The sequence below is a fragment of the Filicampus tigris genome, chromosome 2 (assembly GCF_054856515.1).
Source record: "Filicampus tigris isolate MCC_2025a chromosome 2, RoL_Ftig_1.0, whole genome shotgun sequence".
NCBI lineage: Eukaryota > Metazoa > Chordata > Actinopteri > Syngnathiformes > Syngnathidae > Filicampus > Filicampus tigris.
This window is the reverse complement of record NC_141218.1, coordinates 17,045,552-17,068,992: the sequence shown is the minus strand read 5'-3', so window position 1 is coordinate 17,068,992 and position 23,441 is coordinate 17,045,552. Positions and strand designations below refer to the sequence as shown.

At 39.3% G+C, this 23,441-nt stretch overlaps 1 protein-coding gene across 4 annotated transcripts in view; it reads right to left on the bottom strand.

Annotated features, from left to right (window-relative positions):
* unc5a (unc-5 netrin receptor A) overlaps positions 1–23,441 on the bottom strand; it is a 175,000-nt gene that overhangs the window by 127,409 nt on the left and 24,150 nt on the right. The window contains exon 1 of one of the 4 annotated variants that reach the window (XM_086012744.1): positions 6,459–6,689. The exons of the other annotated variants lie outside the window; for them this stretch is intronic. The gene's annotated coding sequence lies outside the window, so the exon portion shown is untranslated. Of the gene's footprint in view, positions 1–6,458; positions 6,690–23,441 lie in introns of those variants that run through there. 4 annotated transcript variants of the gene reach the window in all.

The following is a 23,441-nucleotide window of genomic DNA, read 5'->3' as shown; positions in this document are numbered from 1 at the left end:
AAAGGGTTTTACTGAATCCCAGTCAGCTGTAGAATAGATTTTAAAATTATAACACTGGTCTATAAATCAGTGAACGGTGTTGGTCCTGAATACATTAAATACATGTTAATGGAATATAAACCCAGTATGGCTCTGAGGTCTGACTGGGATAAATTAAAGGAAGCGCAGAGTTTAAAGCAAACATGGTGAATCAACATTTAGTTGTTATGCTGCACACAAATGGAATAAGTTGCCAACAGAAGTGAAGTCAGCCGCAAGTGTAAATGCTTTGAAACACAGGTTAAAAACTATACTTTTTCACCGTACCTTTATGATTAAAGTCTATCAAAGCATTTTTTTAAAAAAAAATTCCATTCCCATTTTTTACTGAGCTACCTTTCATTTCTTTACTTAATCTTAAATAGTTTAAATGATTTTGTTTATAAATGTTTGAAATGTATTTTCCATGACGTGTTCCTTGTATGGGTAATGTTCTCTATAAATAAAGCTGCCTTGCCTATTGGCTGCATTGCTGCCCCCTTGTATACAGTACTTGACAAAGAGTTTCTGTCTCTTACGGCAATCTAGCAATAGTTTCTGCCTGTGGAAAATATATAGTCAATTAAATGAAGAAAATTTGAATACATTTTAAAGGCAAGTTACAAATTGTCCCTCAGATTTTATGACTACCTGCCTCAATGTCAGTTTTATATTCATGAAAATAATGCCGCAAGGAGTTGTGTCACATGGGAGGTTTGCGTGGATGTCGGTAAACTGATGTCAATGAGGCCGCTCTTGATAAACTTGCAATACAGTTGGGACTAAATCAACAGTGCCTCTGCTTTTTGGAGCCAAGTAGTGCATTTCATTTCGCTTCAACTGCCTCAAGATAGGAGTCATCAATTAATTCCACATAAACGACCACATTTCTTACTGTTAAAGAATTGATTAGCATGTCCACTCTTTGGCAAAAGGCTCAATAGTGGACTGATGAAAGAAGCGCACGTTAGATCCAGGGTTTAGGAGGAAGGAATACTTGACTCACCGCCGGCACTGGCAACCCACACTAAGCCAGCGTCACAAAGACATTGCAGCAAGCTATGATCTGTCAGACATTTTCTAGAGCTGTAGGAAGAGTGAACGCTAACAGTCAAATCTGCCTCAGAAGCTTTATTTATATCTGAAGCTAGTCTCAGTCAGCTTTGTGCCCCTCTCAAAGATCATCTGGTAGATTTGAAGCCACCCGCCCAAGAATCGATTGTTCTAAAAGCTCTAATCTGATTGTTAAAAGAGCTGATTTGACAAAGCTGTTATCAAACCAATTTAAGCGCCAATCAATACAGCATTACTGTATGTGTGTGGTGAAAGCGCAACTTTTTCCAAGGACACAAAATACATCTGGAAGGGACGACACGCATGGCAGGATGGCACATTGCGCGTTTGCTCAAGCGTGACCAAGAGAAAACCACTATAGCATTTCTTTGTTTTGGTTGCACATTAACTGAGCTGCGAACACTCCCCCGTGTTCATGTGTGATTGTGATTTCCAGGGTGGTGTAATGGTCCATGAACAGTTGTGTGGTTGCTACTGAGAGGATCATTTCTCAGCGAGAACATGGTGTACATAGGACAGCACTCTTACCCCTCAATCTACAATTTCAGCATCACTCCAAACACATTCAACAATGGGAGGAAAATAACTTGATTAGCAGCAACTGAAGGCACTTCTCTTGCCATGAGCTTGCTTTGCAGTGGAGACCTCAGACCAGACTGGGGGTACTTCGTTAGAGAGCTTAACACTAAGGGAGAAAGAGAAAAGGGGGGAAAAAAAACAAAAAAAAACGGCGTATCTAACAGTAACCTTAATCCATGTTAATTTGTGGCACCAACCAAAGGGTCAGTGCTGCTAATAAAAAAAGCAGGATTTAAGCAAAAAAGAACTAGCCTCGTGCTTGTCTTAACGGCGACGCTCAATTAAACCTCTCTCTGATGAGCCATGCATACAATTAGCAAGACAGAAATCCTCCTGGTAATTTCTGTCGCCGAGTACCACACATTGTCCTGTGGAACACACATCCGCGGCAATAAGACTCCAGATGTCGGCCCGTGCCATTGAACATTAACAAAATGAGATTGCGTGGCTCGAACGGCACACAAGTTGATGAGGGGCCTCAGCGCGTCGACACCAGGAAGCTGTTTGTGAACAGAAAGCCTCCATGATTTGACATTTAGTAATGTCGTTTCAGATATGATTTGTCAATATGACGCTGATAACCCACCGAGGAGTTGACACGCACTAATGTAACGGAAATGATATTGTCTTTTGAGTGACAGCCAACTTGCCTGCGCTATTGATTTAGCTCACATTGCAGGGTGCAACGCTTTTGAGGAGGATATGAATTCAGTTGCAATAAAGTATGGAAGCAAGCAGAGCTACTTATTGTAATGGTGCCACAAGTTGACATGTACAGATATGGTTGGAAGTTTACATGCACTCATTGTGGGCATAAATGTTATATTGGTCTTCGACCGTCAATGACTTATTTGACCGGTTATTTTTTTTCCAGCGTGGAATGATTCCACAACTAAATTAACAATAAATAGGTGCACATTTTATTTTGCAATTATCTTTCCATTGTTACCCAGTAAGAGAGCTGGTAATTAGTTGCTTAAAAAAAACAGTGTAGAGAACCAACAAAATATTTTGAGCAGACAATTCAAAAATGTGTCATTTTGCTGACCGATTCTGGTCATATGTTCCGGTATATAAATACCGTCTTCTGCAGATTCCAAATGAAAAAAAAAAAACCCCTGATAACACCGTGAACTTTGAGTGGACATAGAATTTTTACGTAACTACTAGAGGTGCACGATTAATCGATCAGTCTGCAGCTCCCCACCCCATAAATTTTTTAAAGCTGACATTATGAGCACCAATCATCAACTCATATTTGCCATATATAGTTGGGACTCCCAAATCCTTAACAGTCCGAATGCACTGAGGTTCACTACCGCATTGTCGCTATTCATTTTTGGAAATGTTGTCACGAGACGGGTCGTGAATGCTAAGTCAACAAGTTGTGGCTCTACCACCGCACATTTGCGCATCAAAATACATATTACTACATATTTCAGTTTTAATCAGACTAAGGGCCCTTACTTTGCAAGTCAGGGGTACACTGATGCATTAACAGACCTCACCGGCATCACCTTATCAGACAATAATTTACTGTCTATATGACAGCGTTATAAAATGCATCCAACCATTCCCTATCTCTCTCATCCTCATTAAGGTCAAGGGCTAGCTGGAGTCTATCCCACCTGACTTGGGCGAGAGGAAGCCTATACCGCGCACTGGTCACAAGCCAATTGCCGGCAACATTGAGACAAACAGTTTCATAAGCAAATGATGCAATTATGCAATTAACGAGATCATTAGTATCACTTCAGCGAGTAATATCTCTGTGTTGCCTGGGTTCTATTGCTCCAAAGCTGCAGTGCAATGTGGTGCAGTCACCCACTCATTGGCCCATTATGCCATTAGGACTTTCAATCTCTTACTGCAGCACAAAACCACCGGTCTCCCCTACCATCCCCTGGTTCGCACCCTTGCAGGTGGAAGCAAGCACCAACCAAAAAAAAAAAAAAAAAAACAAGAAAAAAAGATTGAAGGATCACCTTGGATATGCGTTGCGACGCAGATCAATGCTAGATCTTTAAAGCTATAGCATGGGCATGCTGGGGGTGTGTCTGTGAGCTTTATGGATGCCCGCTTGGACATCAGCCGCATACAAATGGAATGAGAGCCAGCCTAACAAAGAAAATCATCATTTTCATCACCATTGCCTTATTTTTGCATTGTGTACAGTTAATCTATATATGGACAATGCATGACCTCTTTACTCTTGACGGCTGTTCACTAACACCCCATCAGTGATTCATTTTATGGGAACGACAATAGGAAGTTACTGTATTTATTCTTTATTAATTTGGCATCTATTACTTATTGTTTATGTACTCGGTTGAAGTTTGCAGCTCTTTCTTGTATTTCTTGTATGTACCGACGCTCGCATGATGGAGAAGTGGGTGTTTTGTTTGCTGCTGCTGCTGCTACCTTGAATTTATAGCTAAATCTGTTTAATTGTGTAGGAACTGCAGGTTTGTTTACACAGATGCTCTGGTTTCCTCCTCATCCTTGGCAGAATAAACAGATATCAAGCCCTTTGAGACCGTACATCTTTTTTTCCCCCCTACACAACAAAAGACAAATCGCATGAAGACTGTTGTTCCTGCTTTATTTTTCTTTCCTTTTGCGTGTGAAGAGTATTTGCATCCAATGTTAGCAAATTGGCTTAGAAGAGACGCTTGCCTGAACCAAATTCCAATCCTCTTTTCATTTGATACACACATTTTGAAATCCATAGTCACAGCAAAATGTGTAGTGTCATCACGCTGCCATGCTAGACATCAGGATTATCGTAGGACAGTTTGGCCATTAGAACTGACCTCAAGAGAGCTCAGTTTAGCCTCCAAAGCATAAACTTGACTTTTGGAGGCCGAGAGTGTCATAAGATGCGCTGGAGAGACAGAAGTCATAAATGGCCAAAGCAACTTTTTCTTATGACCTTGGATCAGATTAATTCAATTTCCAATATTTCCTAAGGGGAAAATTGTTTTGAAATTGAACCGATCAGAAGTTGACCAGTGTCCTCGACTGCACTTAGCTCAACCTTTAAGGTTCCACTCCGCCATTTTTGAACGAGTCAGACTGTGGTAGTGAGTGGTCTTGCGTCATAACAGTAATTCCTAGAAATGTTTTGTTCTAATATTTGTTCTTTGGCTGACTTAGCACCAGTATTTTTAGGAATACTGGTGCTAAGTCAGCCAAAGAACAAATATTACATCATTTAAATATTAGCTTTAAATGACGTGCGCCTTTCACATCTAAATTAGCTAGGCGCGCAGGCGTTTACCGAAGTCCCACAAGGCTCTGATAAATTCTGACAGCTGCTGAAAGACACGTCTGAAGCAAACCGTGACCAGATGGACATTAGCATAACCTGTCAGCAGCAAGAACTTGCATTGGGGCCGGCCCGCATTGCTGTGCCTGACTGCGATTGGACAGGGAGCAAAATAGGCTGGCATGCTCCCAATTCAGATCGGACGGCTGAGTGGCTGGATGGTGGCCGAGGTCATCGGTTGACTCTCCACCTAATTGACGCGCAGTAGCTGATGGCTCACTTAAATGCAAGTGAGAACTTTTACTATTTGTTTTAACAACTAAATAACCTTTTTCTCCTCACCAAATATCTCAAACGTTTACGAGACCATGTTTGTATTCTAATATATTAGAAGCTAATGTGCGGTGTCAGACACTTTGCTCTTTGTGATAAACCTCCAAAGAATCTCTACAAAGCCCTTCTGTTTACTGCGTTTAAGAGTTTGAACGCAGCAATTAGCTTCTTGGACCTCCGACCTTACTGTTTTGATTGACTCCCACCTCTCTCCTTGTGTTCTTTCTGGCTGCTGTAGGTAGCTGTTCGCTGGGAAAAAGCTAAACAAGATCCTCAGTAAACCACCTGCTCAGCCCCCAGCTAACACACACAGTTGGCGGTAGCTGGTGAGCGCACTTAACACTGGAGGAGCTTGATATTTGATGGAGTCCCTCAGCTGGGTTCCACTTTGGCTACGCACATCCATGAGGTATGACAAGCACCTGTCTTCCGACAACAAAGGCAGTGTGGTAATATGAAAGGCATCTATTGTTTCATCAAAATCAGGCATGTTTCAGCTTCCCACGGTAGCTATAATAAGCGGATCCAGTCAGGTCAAAAGTGGTGAAATGTTTTTCCCGACCGTTTTCACATCATTAAAGCAAATGCCTCACTGCCGAGTCAAACCAGACGTTCAAGATTCTTAGTTTTTAACGCTTTTGAAAAAAAAGGATCGTACAGTAGTAGAATGCAATTTTCAAATTTGCAAAGACTGCAATTTCGTGAAAAAAAAAAAAAAAAAAACTATATCACGTCAGTCAGTCGGTAGGCAGTATTTTAACACACAGCCCAAGCCCATATATCATATCATTGTTTCGTCAAAAATGAAAAGTGAAAAGGGCCACAATTTGCATTATTGCTGTAATCTGATTCATGATTTACCAGGCCTGTCATGATAATTAAGCTCGTTAAGCAAAAATGGACAAAATTGTTTTTTCGGACTCGATAAATGATCATTTACATGCGTGTTTGTTTACCATTCTGTCGCACTCCTTCGTTTACTCTCCTGTCAGTCTTCTTGCTTGCCGCTACACGAGTGTGGGCACTCGCGCACGCATATAAACTACGGATGGAGCGGCTTTTGAAACCCGTTTAAACGGTTTGGTTTGACTGTTTCAGTTCGGTTCACATGTGCCCCTTCTGTTCAGAGTCATGTGCAACCCTTTCTCATGTTTTCAAACCTTTAAATGGTCTCGCCCCACCTTACCTCTCTGAGCTCCTCCACCCCAAAGCACCTGCCCGGCGCTTCAGCTCAGCAGACCAGACGCAACTGGAGGTAGTCGACCTTTTTTCCGTTGCCGTGCCTCTCTTTGGGATGACCTCCCGCTCAACGTTAGGCAAGACTCCTCTCTGCCCATCTTTAAAACACATTTTTATTCTTTGACTTTTGACTCAGCATGAGACTCTGCAGTTTGTGTGTTTTGTGGTGTTTTACTGTATTTTTGTTATTATTTAATTGTTTTAATTGTCTTTGTTGATGTATGGCTAATTTTGCTCCATGCACAGCACTTTGTACGCAGCGGTGGTTGTTTTAAAGTGCTCTATAAATACAGTTGAGTTGAATACATTTTTGATTACTTGATAAAAATATAGACAGGGATTTTTTTTCAAGGTCCTTTTCAAATGTTTTTTTCAAAAAACAATCTTTACAACAAACAATATCAAAATCATTATGCATTATGGGATACTAGGATAAAGGCAAATGAAGCATTAACACGAAAGACGAAAGATCTACTATAATTATAGGTATAAACTTACTGAATACTTTGAAATGCAGTTTGGTAAGCGTTCACCCTGACAACATAATTCTGCTCCAAAGGTGTGGTGTAAACATAAATAATGTAAATCAGTAAGACTAAACGTAAACCCAAGTGCAGATTGCAACAATAATGCAAATCTGTGGCTTTACCACTTCCTACACATCACTTGGCTTCCTGAAACATATGTAAACGTGGACTGAACTTCTTAAATCGCTCTTTTTGTCATATAGACAGATGAATAAATAAAACATCCATGTACTGCATACAAATGAAATCTTACCAATCTGCAGCCAGTGACATCATGCATGCTAACATTCAGGAAAAGTAAGATAATGCCTGTTTTATGACATCATGTTAAATCTATTTCAATAACAGATAAGCGCCTGCAGGAATTACGATTCAATACGATTCACATAAAGAGTAACATTTTATTTTAGTCTGTCTTTGGTTTCATGAATGAAACATACAGCCAAATTTATCCTTTTAATATTTGACTGCTTGACAACTTTGCACAGCGCGCTGCTATTCTCAAGTTATTTGACCGGAGGATACTATCATCAAAAGTTACGCCTGCTTTTTTATCAAATTGCAATTATATTGGAAATGCAATTAATCGTTCAGGCCCCCTAATACAGATTCATTTACTGCTTGTGTTTGCAAAAAAAAAATATACAAAGGAAGAGGACCTTGAACAAACGATCACAAATTGTGATCACTATTTTCAGGGGGGCGGGAATCATAATTAGATTTTTGAAAGCCCTAAAAACAACAGGCTTTTAAACTGGCCAAGTAATGTAGTAATGTACTGCTATTTAGAGAGGGAGTCCTAGTCTTTCTCATGTGGCTTAATAGTACACAGAACGATACTACAGTACAGGGGCTGGGCGGCTATCAAGAATTTCAGGAAAATATGTGAATTTCCTGTCCTAGCCATCAGCAGCCGTCCACACTTACAGACCCATAATTAGTCAGTTTTGGCCAAGTGAAAATAATATGCGCCTGTAAGTATTTTTGCCTGTCTACATATGTTGCTCCACCGTTTGTGTTGAAATTTCCAGCATACAGAGCTCATATCTGAAATTTTCTCACAATTCAAAGCAAAAAACAAGTAAAACAAAATCAGTTGAACAACAGTTCATTTTTTTTTTTTAAATAAGCACTAATTTGTAAATACTAAAATACAATTTCAACAAGTAGTTAGTCAAATCGTGTCTCCACTGTGATATTGAAATTGCAATTGCAACCGTGTTTTAGGCTGTTCACCAGGTGAGATGACTTTAAAATGAAGTGCCTCGCCTCAAATGACAGCATTACTTGTCATTTCCTTTGTGAGAAAACATCACAATATGAACCTAAAAAACAATTCAATACATGTTCTCCTCTGCAGTTGAGTAAATAAATGCCCCTGGACACCAACTGGAAGTGAATCAAACACGAAATAAGAGGAGAGCTTCATAATGCATAAAGTGTGCAATTTGAAATATCAGAGCAGAATATAACTGAGGAAAATATTTACTTTGAGATCTAGCCGGAAATTAAGATTGCATCCTACATAAAGGAATGCGCATCCAGAAAAAGGACGACGCATGTCAGCATATACATGCCGAACGAGCTTGGCACACATCTAACATAAATGTCACGACAAAAAATTTCAGTGCGGCAATGTCTTAGGAATGCAGATTTTCGTGGTCCAGCATGTAATATTTATCTAGTGAATGTCGTGCTGGCTCAGCATTCTCACAGGCTGATATGTGTACTTAGCTGTGTAGCTTGGCCCTCCTTGCATGCCACTTTGGGTGCTCTGTGCCACAGATTCCCCACCTTAAATTAAAAAAAAAAAAAAAAAAAAAAAAAGTTTGCTCCACTTCTGAATGTAGACATTTCAGAGAAGAGACGTTTTGACATCAAAATAGCACCCGTTCCATCTACAGCTCCAATGTTACGCTATCAACATCACAGTAATAAGACACAACCCTGGGGTATTAAAGCGGACCCGAATATGCAGCAGCACATTACAATAGTCAGGAAAGGCTGCCTTTGGGCTAGTGTTTCTGATCCACATCAGCTTAGCAAGGAGGCTGGAAGTAATCCTGATGTGGAAGTATAGAATAATTACTCTTCTCCTCAAAGCAAAAAATGAGCAAGACGGCAGTAGGGGAGAGTGCAAACCTTCGCCAAGGCTAAATAACCAGCATCAAATTGTACACTTTTATAGATGCCAACCGTCTGCATGGTGTTAAATGTTATCATTAAGCGGCATTCGCTTCTGTACCGCTCATCCTCAAACTCAAAAGGCTATCCTAGCTGACTTTCGGTGAAAGGCGGAGTACACCATGGGGCTGGTTGCCGGTCAATCACACCACCTATGAACCTTACCCTGGATTGATTCCAGTTTTGGCTGCAAGTCCTTATTTTTTATTTTTTGTTTTTAAGTTCAATTGTCTTCAGCGGCAGTTTCTTTTCCGGGTATCATCTAGAGGTACAACAAGTGATTAACAACTAATTGACTATCAAATTAATCGACAAGTATTTTGATCATCAATTCACAGACCTTGTTAAATTGTCCAAATCCTAACAATTTCAGGTAGACAGCAGTAAATATTCACAGATTGTGTAGCCCTCCATGAGAGTTGACTGATTATCTTTGTATTTAATCAAAATAAGACATTTGCAAACATCTGATTTTACCTAGGAAAATCAATCATCAATAATGGTTCCAATTTTCTAACATGTTACAGACCAAAATGCTAACTGAATCATAATCTATTTGTTTGTGCATCTTCGGCACTGTCAATTTGAAATCATATCCTGTTTTTGAATAAAAGGCTGGATATAAGAAAATGTTTAATCTGATCAATTGATAAATCGAAAAAAAAAAATGGACAAATAAATTGGCTATTAAAATAATCATTAGATGCAGCCCTGGTATCTTCACTGATACCCTTATGTTAGGGTATACACAAATGCTCTTGTCCTCTTTCCCATCAGATTCTGGACTCTTGCCTGTCTCGTGTCTCTTAATGGTAATTATCTGTACATCTTTAAATTGAGAGAAAATTATTCAAGCTTTGAGAGTCCACTGTACATGTAGTAAACAGCATCATTGTATTTAGCTATTTGGAGTCAAGGCGATATGCAATTTTTTTTTGCGGGGGGGGGGGGGGGGGGGGGGGGTGGCGAGGTTGTCTTTTTTCTCATTTAATAAGTAAAGACATTTTTAGGCACCATTTTCCATGCAGGCGTTAAGCCACCATCAGGATGATTACACCACTTTCTTGATTGCACTTTGCTGGCAGGTAGAGGGCTTTGCCAAATGCAGGATTGATTCATGCGTTCTGCAGTTTTGTTTTTGGTAGATGTTAGGTGACTTGACTGAGTCCACCAGGTACACTGTCACAAATCTTCCCGCTGACTTTCTGTATGGAGTACACATAGATGAATTAAATGTGATGAACTCAACAAATAGTGTTGCTCACTAGGGCATAAACTCGTGAAGTAATAATTCATGTCCCCCCCCCCCCTCTTCTATTACTGCTATTGACATGCATGGAGAAAGTGAAACAAGAAACTTGCAAAGGACAATCAGACCACAATGATTGTTTTGATAAAGTTACAATTTTTGCACTGCGGATGAACATTTACTATATGAATGCATCACTCTACATTTAACTGGACATGTAGAATGTTGATCAGGTGTCACAATTCTTTTTGAAAGTGAGAGCTACTTATTGGGTAGCGCTTCATGTGAAGGGCCATCAGTTTCAGTTTCATGAAACAGTGCTGAAACAAATGTGCTCAGATTACTTTTAACTATACAGTATGTTATTTAAGAATGAATCATGTTCATTTGTGTAAAATGATCACTCTGACAACATTCCTACGAATTCAAAACATCCCCTCATTGTTGAGCTATATTTAGAACTGGCTGAGGGCTACTCATGTTGTCCTTGGTGGCTACCTGTTGGTGACTTCTGCCCTAGGTAGTTTAGCTAAGTGCCAGGGGATCACAAAATCCACCATTTTTGCCACCTGTTCAATACTGACGTAACACAAAATTTGTTTTGACTGTTTTCATTTACAAGTTTAACAAGATGCCATACTGGGTGGAAGGTTTCCTCACCAAAACAGTCCAAATATAGGCACGTTCTGTTCACTGTATTATGTGTTGACCGTACTCCACCCATCACGTCAAACAGGGCTGCCTTCTCTCAAGGTCTTGTTTACCGTTTACAAAAATGTGTTGCTTTTCCATCACCTGTGTTAGCACTAAACACAAACTTGTCGCATATTTTCATGTTATTTCATACAGTGAAAAACTTTTATGACCTCTGTGCCGGGGAAAAGAAAATATTATACTCACTTTAACCTTCGGGAACTTTAACTAGCATGTTATAGATATTACCTTATTTGACAGATAGATTAAATAGATTCTGACTGGCCTTTTCTCTCATGGGACATACTCAATTTATTAAGTGTAGTGTGTGCACTATTAGAAAAGCTGCTTGATAACCCGGAGCTGCGCAACCAAATTTGACCTTTTGAAAAGCTCGTTATTTCTTGCGCTCAAGAGGATTCAGGGGTCCCCCCCCTCAATTCCACAGAGCCATGACAGCATTTACCTGCTGGCTTTGAAGGAATTTCCAGTTCAGAATACTGGCAGCTCCAAGAGGCTTTCAATGCATGAACATAACTCAGTCTGGTACGTGTCATTACTCTGTCAGTAACCTAGTCCATCACTCAGAGTCAGCGTAGCACTAGCACAGGACATCTGAGCATACTGTATATCCATTTAACTTGATGTTTATAGATGGATTTTTCATTCTATTTTGACTCTTCAGTTAATTTTCATTTGCTTTTATTGCAGGTTTGTTTGTTTTTATTAGCTTTTATTTTGTAAAAAAAAAAAAAAGACTTGTTTTAGTATTTGTTCTGTTAATATACTCTATGGAGTATTTGTTGGGTGCAAAATTAAAAAAAAAAAGTCACGAAGTATTTTCTAATAAAGAAAAGGAAAACTACAATCAAACGACTGTGACCTTCCTTCTTCTGTGCAGACCTATAGCAATACCAAAATAAATACATTTACACAATGAATTGCGAAAGCTCACATTATAGTAATTGACAAGAGATGAAAACGAAGGACATTTGCTCTATAATTATAGGTTTACTTTTACTAACATCTGATGTAGTTTCAGTTAGTTTTAATTTTTTTTAAAGCATTTTGTTTTTATTTTATTAAATATCGAACAAGTTTTATCAATAATAGTTGTAGATATTTCATTATTTTTTTTGTTAAATACAATAACCTTGGTAAACATCAACATATATGACGATTAAGAGTAACATCTAAAATTGTACAACCTCTAGGTCATATTAAAAAAAAAGAAACATTTTGGAAATGCAGTATAAACATACAACACACATTTTCTTCAATTGACATCATTCATACTTCTGTATAAATGCGAGGGGATGCGAATTTTGCAACAATGAGATATGGGCTTTTATCAGGGATCGTAAACAGATGGATTACAACAAAAGCAACAAACCTCAGGCAAAGTGCAGCATTGGAGAATTAGAATGCACTGCTTATACCACAATATATTTGATACATGCAATATTTTTATTGTGTTTGCATTTAAGCGCAGTAAATATGTTGGCCGTATTTGACATATTTCAAATAATGTCTATGACAAAATAAGTAACCTTAAAAAGGTTGTATTTTTATTTTTCCAATTAATTCTGAAGTTAAACATGAAAATCTTTTACTAAACATGTTTTCTACTTTGGTGCGCTCTCTCTGACTTGGATAATAATCATTGTAGGAGCTTTTAAACTCATACGGTGGTGAAGATACATGCATATTTACAATCTTAAATGAACAAATAGCCTACAATTATTTCATCCTGCTAATATGTAAAAGTCACATTTTCTCTCTCTCTCTTGGCCCATTATAAATAATATAGCTAAAGACTGAAATTATTAAGAGAAGACAACCTTTATTAGTCCTTTTAGAATGAGATAATTCAGCTGTTACTTCTATCCAACAGATAGCCCATATGCAGATTTGGCTTGTGTTTATGCCTCAGATTCAAATACACCCTTACCGGTGCCTGTATCAACAAATACATTTCTGTGCTTTTAGAATTGTGGCTGATGGACAATGTTGTTTTTTGTTGGTTTATATGCCAAGTATGTCCTGATATTAACCAAAGTATATACACTTTTTGTTAAATGTATAGTCGGCAGTTTCCACAACTGTTGAATTTCCTTAAACCTTTGCTGTTGCTCGTAGCTTGATAATACTTTTCTCCCCCACCCCACCCTCTCCCACAAAGGGGGCAGTTCTTGACTGCAACCGGCAGAAGCACTGTTGAATTTGTTTCAACAAGTTGGTGGTTAAAAGAAGAATGACATCAGACATAGGATGAACGGCTACATCCACGCTATAACAAACCTCCTCAGGTAAGTATTATTTGACTTATTACAATATTAGCGTGGATTGGTTCAGTTCATTAGGTCAGAAAAAATAAAACACATCCAAAGCCCCATCCCTGTTGTGCAGGAAATTCAACAAAACATTTCATCCACAGTTGAAAAAGTGGCTTTGCGAACAAGGAAACTTCTTGCTCATTCCCATTAGCATGAAAAGCAGCGGCCGCATGAGGGGTCTGCGTTTCTGATCCTTAGACTGATTGAAATTTGCTGCTCATAAGAGCTTGTGAGCACAATTCATGAATCAAAGTAAGACAGACGGGAATGATTTCACCTGGAAAAACGCCCTCCTATTAACTGGCATATAGCCTACCTAACGTGCCCAGGAAAGCAGCTCAATTCATCACCACCGCCCAACGAATGCTAATGAAGTAAAATCAAAGTGCTACATTTATGACAGGTCATAAATAATAAATGGTAAAAAAAAAAAAAAAAAAAAAAAAAAAATCATGTTATAGAATCCGACAATTACAAGAACCGCATCAATATCTCCACTGACATATTTAATCAGATTGGCCCAAACTGATTTTCCAGGTTAAGACAATGAGACCACTGTAGCCACAGTTTCGAGTCATGTGCCATGACTAAATTCTGCTTGTCGAGGTGGCTGCAGAAAGCATACAAGTGATGGATTTATTCCAAGCGTGGGCTGACTGACAAAACATCTTCAAGCCGCTCAGGAGCTCAGCTTAAATCCCTCTCGTAAAAGTTATTAATGCCAGGGGTAACCGAGGTTGCTTTAGCCACTATGTCTACTGATAGATGTAACACACCATCCCATTTATTTCCATATATATATATATATATATATATTATATATATATATATATATATATATCTCGTCTAAAAGTCGGACACAAGATAATGTTTGTTCCTGTCAGAATGTGATGATGCTTTAGCAGCTCTGCTTTCCTGTTAGGGCAACTGGGCTTCAGGTAAAAAGCTAACATTCAACAGTCAGGAGATAAGCCAAAGTGTCAATTTGTCACAGTGAGGTGTGGGTCAGCCATCGCTCACTTCTCAATTATGACTGGGAGGTGTTTTATTCCCCACGGATAAATATTTGTCGTGATGAACTCGCAATGCCTTTACATTTTACAAGCAATGCGCCACTTTTTAAAAATTTTTTTTTTTTTTTTTTTAGAGAGTACGAGTACTTAGTTCTCTTGCCTTAAATGAGCATGGCATGCCGTAAGCTTCACTCAACCGACACATTTCGCAATAACACTTTGTCATTAATGACATTTTAACATCCAACTTGCATGTTTCTCTAAGTCTTGAGACGCCTTTCACTTACATGTAGCCTGTAACACAAGGCAGTTTAATTATGAGGTGTTTGAATAACCGGGAGCACTATGTCAAACGAGTACGTACAGTTGATTAGGGATGAAGAAATAAGAGACGAAGACCTGAGTCTAATGGATACAGTAATACGGATGCCATATTACCTCCGTGAGTTAATTATTAAATCAAAGGAGTACAAAAAAATACGATTGCTTCTTGAGAATACAACAAGTTGTGACAGGACCACGAAAGTGATACTCTGTCACAAACGCTTGCTTCTCTTTACTCAAAGTGCCGTGCTACAGCGGCTTCGTAACAGCAGCACGGCTGGCTCGGCCTCTAACGCCACCCGAGCAAAATCCATAATCCATTTTGGACCAACATCATTTGCAGGCGGCTAACAGTGTTGTCATCCGTGTCTACATTGGTAAACTGCTATCTGCGAATCAAAGCATTTTCATAATTTCCAGTACTGACACTGGTATCGGAATCAGTGTATCCCTCCAGTATAGGGCTGCAAAATATATTGAAAAAAATATCAATATCGCGATAATGGCCCTTGCAATATGCATATTACAAAGACATGCAATCATTTTCTCATAGAATTGTGTGCTTTTATCTGAATTTGACCAGTCAGACACAGACTTAAATGTGCATCGCCACCCAATAGTTGGACATTATCCAGAAGAATTACAATCAATTAGGTAAGAACATTGAGTTGAGTTATTTTGCCGCAGGAACAAAATATACTTATTTCATTAGATAGTAAAAAAGTCATTTCTTTAGGTACTTGTTAAATATCGCAATAGTATCGGTACTGCTACAGTCGCATGTTGCATTTCTTCCCAATATCGTGCAGCCCGAGTCTAGTATGCCTGATGACCCACGTGCAATAAGTGTGAAATATCTTTTGGAACAAGCACAAAGGATTATGTTAAATGTGTTACGCCTTATCCTTGGGTTTCTTCAGAATATTTTTTTTATAAAAAAAAACAAACAAAAAAAAAAAACAAAGATCTGAATTTTATTTATTTTTGCTCAAGGTTACATGTGCCCCCTGACAAAACCACCGCTTCCAGCCAGGCTGCCCTTCCCCCCAAAAACAAAGTCATTAAAAGAGTGCATTAGATGAACAATAAGCCAGCATACAAATAATGAGGTCGTCCTTTCTTAGTAAACAGATATGTTGCGTTTTGCTGTTGTTCACTGACAAACTCATTTAAAAGTTCACTTCATTATAGCACAGGCTCGAGATGCATTTTACAATTCTACCAAAATGATACCCACTCATTTACACTTTCATTTTGAGTTGTTAAAAATAGTAAATCACGGAATTTTGACATTAGTTGAAATAAACCACACTCACGCACACGCACGAAGAGAGAACATGTCTTCTAGCCAGACAGGAGCAACAGCAGCGGTTTGATCTCTGCTTGAGCTCCACTTTTTCAATTGCAAGTCCCAAAGATGTAAGGGAGCATATGTCTGACATTTAACAGCTACGAAAAGTAGTCAAGGAGGACTCTCGGCAAAAGCTTTCTTCCCTCTCCGTCGTCAAAAACCCGCTAATAGGCACAAGCGGCTGCACATCAGAATGCACATGCACAGACAATTAAAATGCTCCTGAGACAACTGAATGATTGTTTATCTGCATCAAAGCATGGAGAATTGAAATCCGCAGCTACAGATAAGACATCAATCTTTCTCAGTGCGCCGTGCAAACAAATATGATTACGGACAGGATGGTTTCCCCTTTAGAATTGGTTTATCTTCTCACAGCGTGCCACAGCAGCAGATAAGTAAAAGAGCGTATTTAAAATAGCTCGTCCGGTCCGAACATGTCTGTAACTACTCATTACATAAATGGCTTCACTTTTTGAAAGATTCTGTAAAAATGGCAAGGGGTTTAAACGGATCCCCATTTCTGTTGCCAATTTGCATTTACTACAGTAGTATAGATTTCGGGAAGAGCCTGGGAGCAGAGAACAACTTCTTTAATACCACAGCTAATTTTCTTCTTTTTTTTTTTTTTCTTTTTAATGGGACATTTCAATCATTTTGCCCGGAAGAGTTGTCGTAGTGGAGGACAGCAAGGATGTAGCTCACTTTCCATAGCTGTTACCAGGTTGTTGCTCTTTTGGCCACAAACATCAACAGCGACTAAGCTGATTGCAGCCGAATACTACACTTGGTTATGCCTCAGTTGCATTCAAAGCATCAATTTCTCAAAAATGACAAAATAGTTCCATCAATTAAGATCAAGTAAATGATTTATCGGTTTTATGCGCATCTCTAGTTAAGACAATCCAACACGTCAACACAGTTTTGTAACTGACAACTGGAAGTGACAATGTCCTATTATCCATCCATCCATTATCTGTACCGCTTCTCCTCACAAGGGTCGCGGGGCGTGCTGGAGCCTATCCCAGCTGTCTTTGGGCAGTAGGCGGGGGACACCCTGAACTGGTTGCCAGCCAATCGCAGGGCACACAGAGACAAACATCCGCACTCACAATCACACCTAGGGGCAATTTAGAGTATCCAATCAACTTACCATGCATGTTTTTGGAATGTGGGAGGAAACCGGAGTGCCCGGAGAAAACCCACGCAGGCACGGGGAGAACATGCAAACTCCACACAGGGAGGCCGGAGCCGGGATCGAACCCACGACCTCTGAACTGTGAGGCGGACGTGCTAACCAGTCGACCACCGTGCCGCCTACAATGTCCTATTAGTGGATTGTAAATTCAACTCAACAATAATTCCCATTTTGAATATATTTCACTTTTACATGAACAATTCCCTTGAGATTAAAATGGTAGTCAACCCTCAATTTTTCTTTCCAACAATATGATCTATGCACCCCCACTAGTCTAAACACAGCATTCTGATAAATATAGCGTTTGTGGAATAAGAGTTAATCAATTTTGTCACTTCTGTCGTCTGAAAATGACATCACAACTGCTCACAAAGACCAATCACGGCTTAGATTCAGAAAACAGGTCAGCCGTGATTGGTCGTTGTGAGCAGTTGTGATGTCATTTTCAGTTGGCAGAAGACAAAATGACCGCCCCCAGGGATGTCTAAAAACAAGTGCATTTTGCTGCTTAACATATTCCACAAACGCAAAATTAATCAGAATGCTGTGTTTCAACTAGTGGGCCTGCTGGGAACATATTCTGTAAAAAAAAAAAATGTTTGGGTTGACTTCCACTTTAAGGAGTGTAACTTAATGACAACGTGTTGCTCGTACTCTCTTATCAAGAGATCTGCCCTGACTGTGTGTGTTCAAAACCCAACAAAGTAGTAAAATGGGGCTCGCTGGTGTTCCTCTATTCGATTGGGCATTCGGACCGAGGCGTGTTCACATTTGGGACCTGATTGAGAATCAACAGTCACCAAAACAAATATGATAAAAATCGCACCAGCCAGCAGCAGAGCACCTCTATTTTGTTTTAAAGTGTATTCCTCTGAGAGCCACTGTGACAAATCATTCCCTTAAAACACACCAGATAAGCCTAATTTGGTCAAGTTTTGCTGGGGGGATGCTTATCTTGGAATTCAAATAAGGTCAAAAGAGAAAACACAGTCACAGACACAACGATAAGATCTTAGCGGAAAGGAAAAAATAAACTCTTCATTCGCTCGAGAAATGAGTCACATGCTGCATCTTTGTAGATGTGGTTATGCCCCTAATTGTAATTTACCTCCAGTTGCGGGGACATAAAAGTCACCACCGTGAAAAGGTAAAATAAATAACTGATAAGAGCAAAAAAATGGGAAAGCATTAAGCTTTAATAAGAAAAACAGGCTTCAATGGAAACCTTAACGATAAAGCATACGTCAGTGTATATGTAGCACAATTATAGCGCAATCGCTTCAAAAAATATTGAAGTGTGTTACTTTCTAAATTGCTTCTGAAATGACCATTTGTACAAAACAAGCACAAACTATACCAGATTAAAATCATCTCAGTGTAGTAATGAGGGCTGAAAAATTAATCAAATTCAAATCGACATCTCAGTGTCGGAGAGTGCAGGCCACGTGTTTACATATTGTTTCACATATCAGGAAAAGTTGACGTGAGAAAGGCACACATTTGTCTATATTACTGTTGTAATCTGATTTCTGATTTACTCATTTCTGTCTTCGCCACACTTGTTTGTTAGGATTTTGTCAATTTGTCATAGTGAACTCTTAAAAGAGTGCAAGTCAAAGTGTTTACTCAGTAACCATCTCTAATTGGGGTGGATAAACTGTCTTTCATGTGAATTCATGGCTCATGTGCCTTTATTTTAGAGCAAGCCTAACCTATAAAACCACTAAATTTACGTATAACACATCTCATATCGTTTATTGTAACACAGATTCATTTGTTGTTTATGTTTGTTAAAAAAAAAATACCACATGGGAAGAGGACCTTGAAAAAAATAAATCACATTACCTGTAAATCACAATCCCAAAAACATCTCGACTAGATTATTTTTGACAGTTGACACAAATGACAATTATTTTCACTTTACAGTGACTTTCAGAATCTTCATTGGCTCTAAAGATTCCTCACTGACTACTTGAGCTTCCACTGGGAACTTGCCTGGTGATGGACACAAACTAGTTTGCAGCACCAATCCTGGTACTCAAAAAGGCTTAATATCAGACCCTAATTTTACAACTTTTTTTTTCCTTCACCCTTCACTGTTCTCAGAGACCCTGAAGCCTGATTGAAGTCGTGCGGTGAAGCAACATTTGCAAAACGTGTTAGAGCTCCTCCACTGTGTCAAAATTGCTACCATTCAGCTTGACTGTCATGTGGCAGGAAGGGAGTGAAATTGCAGCGACTCTTATCCAGTCGGTACGAGGATGTGGAGTGACAATATTGTTGTTGAGGCCAAAAAAATAACTTGGGCGTTATCTTCAAAGTGCTGTTTGCAGGCATGCACGGCCGAGAATCCACTTGCCATCATTCAACATTCAGAGCTGCTTTTGTCAACCCAACTTGTCAGTGTGTTAAAGTGCAATTTAGAATACCTAAAGTGGGATAAAGATTTGCCAGTGGCAGTTGATGAGGCTTTAGTGAAGCATGCTTACATTCACAAAGCGGTATCCAAAAAAATAAATAAATAAAAAGTCCACCCTTGCCAAATGAGTCTAGGAGGACTTGTTTTGGGGACTTGATGGCGGTTGGTACAAGTTCAGCTACAGATGAATCTTGAAATTGGTACTGGAGTCCTGAATTCCTGAATTTCCTCCAAGGGGAAGAGTACAGTAGCGGTGGTTCTTTTTCAAGCTAAAAAGCTTTGAAAAAGCTGCTGGTGCCATTTTGTTTTTGAAAACCCTGGTGTGACGTTCATACTGAGATGGCTGCAGCGCAGACTTGATCCAGACACCTGCCTTCACCCCTTGATTGGGTCTTATCAGTCACTTGTCATAGCCGTGTCAGGAAAACACCATCCCGAATGACTCAGAAATGGAGCAGTGGAGTGGGTGGAGATCATTCGCACATTTTTGATCCTCAAGTTTGAAGGTTTTGCCAGCCAGGGCCTTATTAGATTATTGCCTGTTTTGTTTTTGCAACCCACTTGTGTCCTTGTGAACTACGTTGGCGAGTTGAAAACATTTCATTCATACAGCATGTATATGGAGCAATGAACCATGATGACGGAAACAAAACAGAAAGAGTAGGCACAGAAATACAATTTCACAATGCATCAAATGATGTCAATTAAAGCGAGGAAATCTTTTGAATATGTTCGGGCGTCATGGCTTGCATGCAATGGAGGCAAATCTGCTCCATGAGACAATTCCTCAGTTTACTGCTTCACCTGCTCATGGATAAAGAGAGGGAGAAAAATGATGCAGTGCAAATTAACGGAGCACCATGGTTGACAACCCTTTTTTTCGCGACTATCCCTTTATTTTTATCGGTGGATCTTGTTCAGTTATTAAGGGCTAACAGGCGAAGACCTACTGGAGTGCATTTTTATTTTATTTTTTTATCAAATTAAAGCTTTGACCATCATTTTACTCCTATTTTACTGTACATAAATGGCTATGTACAAGAGTGGTAATTAGTAAGTTAAACAGTAAATAATAGCGGTGTAACAAAAAAGAGTTTGAACCGGAAAACTGTTTTTTTGATTTAGAAGGTGCAAGCGCATCGAATCGAATCCTTCCATTTTGAAATGTATCGAGATACGTATCGAATCGTCTTTTACTAGAGAAATATATCTTAGAAGGAATTGGCACATTTACAGCACTGACAAATTCATTCAAATGTGTGGATGATAACAAAAAAGTAATTGCATCATACACTATTGAACTGAGCCATACTATATCGAATCGTAATCTCACTGAGTCGAACCAAACTGAATCGTTCCACTTTCAAATAGAACCGCTCTTGAATCATTTCGCACCTGACATATCTAAAACCGTATTGAATCGTCTTTTGTGGAGGGATGCACGCCCCTATATGTTTTATTCAGATCATGTAAAAACTGTTGGTTCAACAATAGACCCCACTACTTAAGTCAATTCAATTCAAGTTTCTGGGTCATTTTGTACAAAACAATCCAAAAAGTCAAATTGAACCAAGTAGCAGGTCGGCCCCTTTTTGACCGAAATTGGGTTATTTTTTTACCCAAGTGTTTTCAGAGTGTGCCAATTATGAATAGGCATTTGCCTAAATTTAATTGATTGGCTAATAGAAAATTCTATTTTTATTTTTAAGATATATTTTAGAGGACTTAATTTGAACGTTATGAACTCTAATCCATGACAGTGTTGTATAAGAGCAGACCATGAATCATTAGCAGAAAGCAAATACAAGGTCAAGTCAAGACAACCAACTCCTAATGTTTAACAATTTTCCACCAAAATGGTGTGACTGTCACACATCCACAGTGCTAGCCCCAAAAGGTAAATGGTGTTTGAGATATGCATAACACACAAACCAAACAGTGTCCAATTAGGCTGCCACACATGGTGTGATAAATTGCTAATAATGTAAATGTCTATATGACAACCAAGTGTATTGGTTGCATCTGCAGGACAGCGGCCATTTGTTTTGCGATTGCCAGGGGCATAATGAGAAAGCAGGCACCCAGTGGGAGTGAGCCTGATTTATTTTGTTTTGTGTCACATTATCTAGCCGTCCTGTCACCTCCGCATAACGGCAGCTTTATTGGATTTCCACATCGTGTGGTCAAACCTACACCCACCGTTATCAAGGGCACTGACCAGCATTTCCTGTGGTGCCTTGCTGCCCCCCCCCCCCCCCCCCCCACGGCCTCATTTCCAACTGCCAGCTGGAACTGATGAATACTAATGCGATGATGATGTTAGCAAAACAACTTCAATGATGACTAGGAGTCCCACGAGGGAAAAAAAAGAACGTGTCAAGCTGAGGCCTGTCGTGCTGAAGATATTTTGACACAAAACACATTTTGACACATTGTGTCAATGACAAGCCCAAAAAACAGGTGGCAATATAGAAATCTCAATCAATAGACATTTTAGCCTATCATAGCACTGAAGATTGCAGTAAAAAGGGACAATGTGAGAATAAGCGGTGTAGAAAATTCTAAACATGCAGGTGGATTGAAATGTATTTTTATGCATGTGTCCTAGAATTTATTTTCCCCACAAGCCATTGTATACACATGTACTGTACCTTCATCATCTCTAGATTCATTCACCTTTTTAATGACATTACTAGTGAAGGCAGGGTCCGACAACAACAGCAGCCCGATGGCCCGGGGCCACCATGTAACTGTGGGGCCACCTGCAGTTCACCTACGCTGGCCTGATGGGGCCAGTGCAAATTTAATACATACATGTGCTGAAATCAACATGTTCCTGCTTTTGAAAAATCCAATATTAAATATTTTGAGCTTATCTTTGTACTTTTGACTCCCACTGGGCATATTCCATCGCCTCTATTCAATGTGAATTGTGCACTACGTATTTGCATGCATTTCGGCCACTGAGTCTACTTCATCCACCAATAGGCTATATATACTGTATTTTCCGGACTATATGTCGCATTTTTTTTCCCATAGTTTGGCCGGGGGTGCGACTTATACTCTGGAGCGACTTATGTGTGAAATTATTAACACATTACTGTCATGGCTTGTTAGTGCTGACTTGTATTTATGTTTTGCCTCCCTCTGCAGGCGCTTTAGCGCTAAAGCGCCTGCCAAGTCAGCACTAACAAGCCATGACAATTACTTCTATATCATTTCACATGTTATTGTAACCAACATAAAGAAACATAAGATACATCCTAAAAGCTATTAAAATGCATGAATAATCTAAACGGTTAAAGTCTAATGTTTTGTTAAACTAACAGGTCTTGCTCGTCGAGGAAGCCAGCTTATCCAAACAGCTAAACATTCACAAACAAACTCCACAGGCTCTAGGTGTGCAGCGAAGTTGCCTGTTTATATTCTGAAACTGCACAAGAAACATAAAATACTATCAAGCTATGCATTACATACACATGTATTTTCATATACATGAACAAGATGAGCCTATGCTAACGATTGGCGATCACGATTAGCGATTAGTATGTTCAGCCAACAACACAGTACAATCATCCACAATTCAGCTCCTATATAAATGTTTTTCTAAATCACATTCTCTATATACTGGGGAGT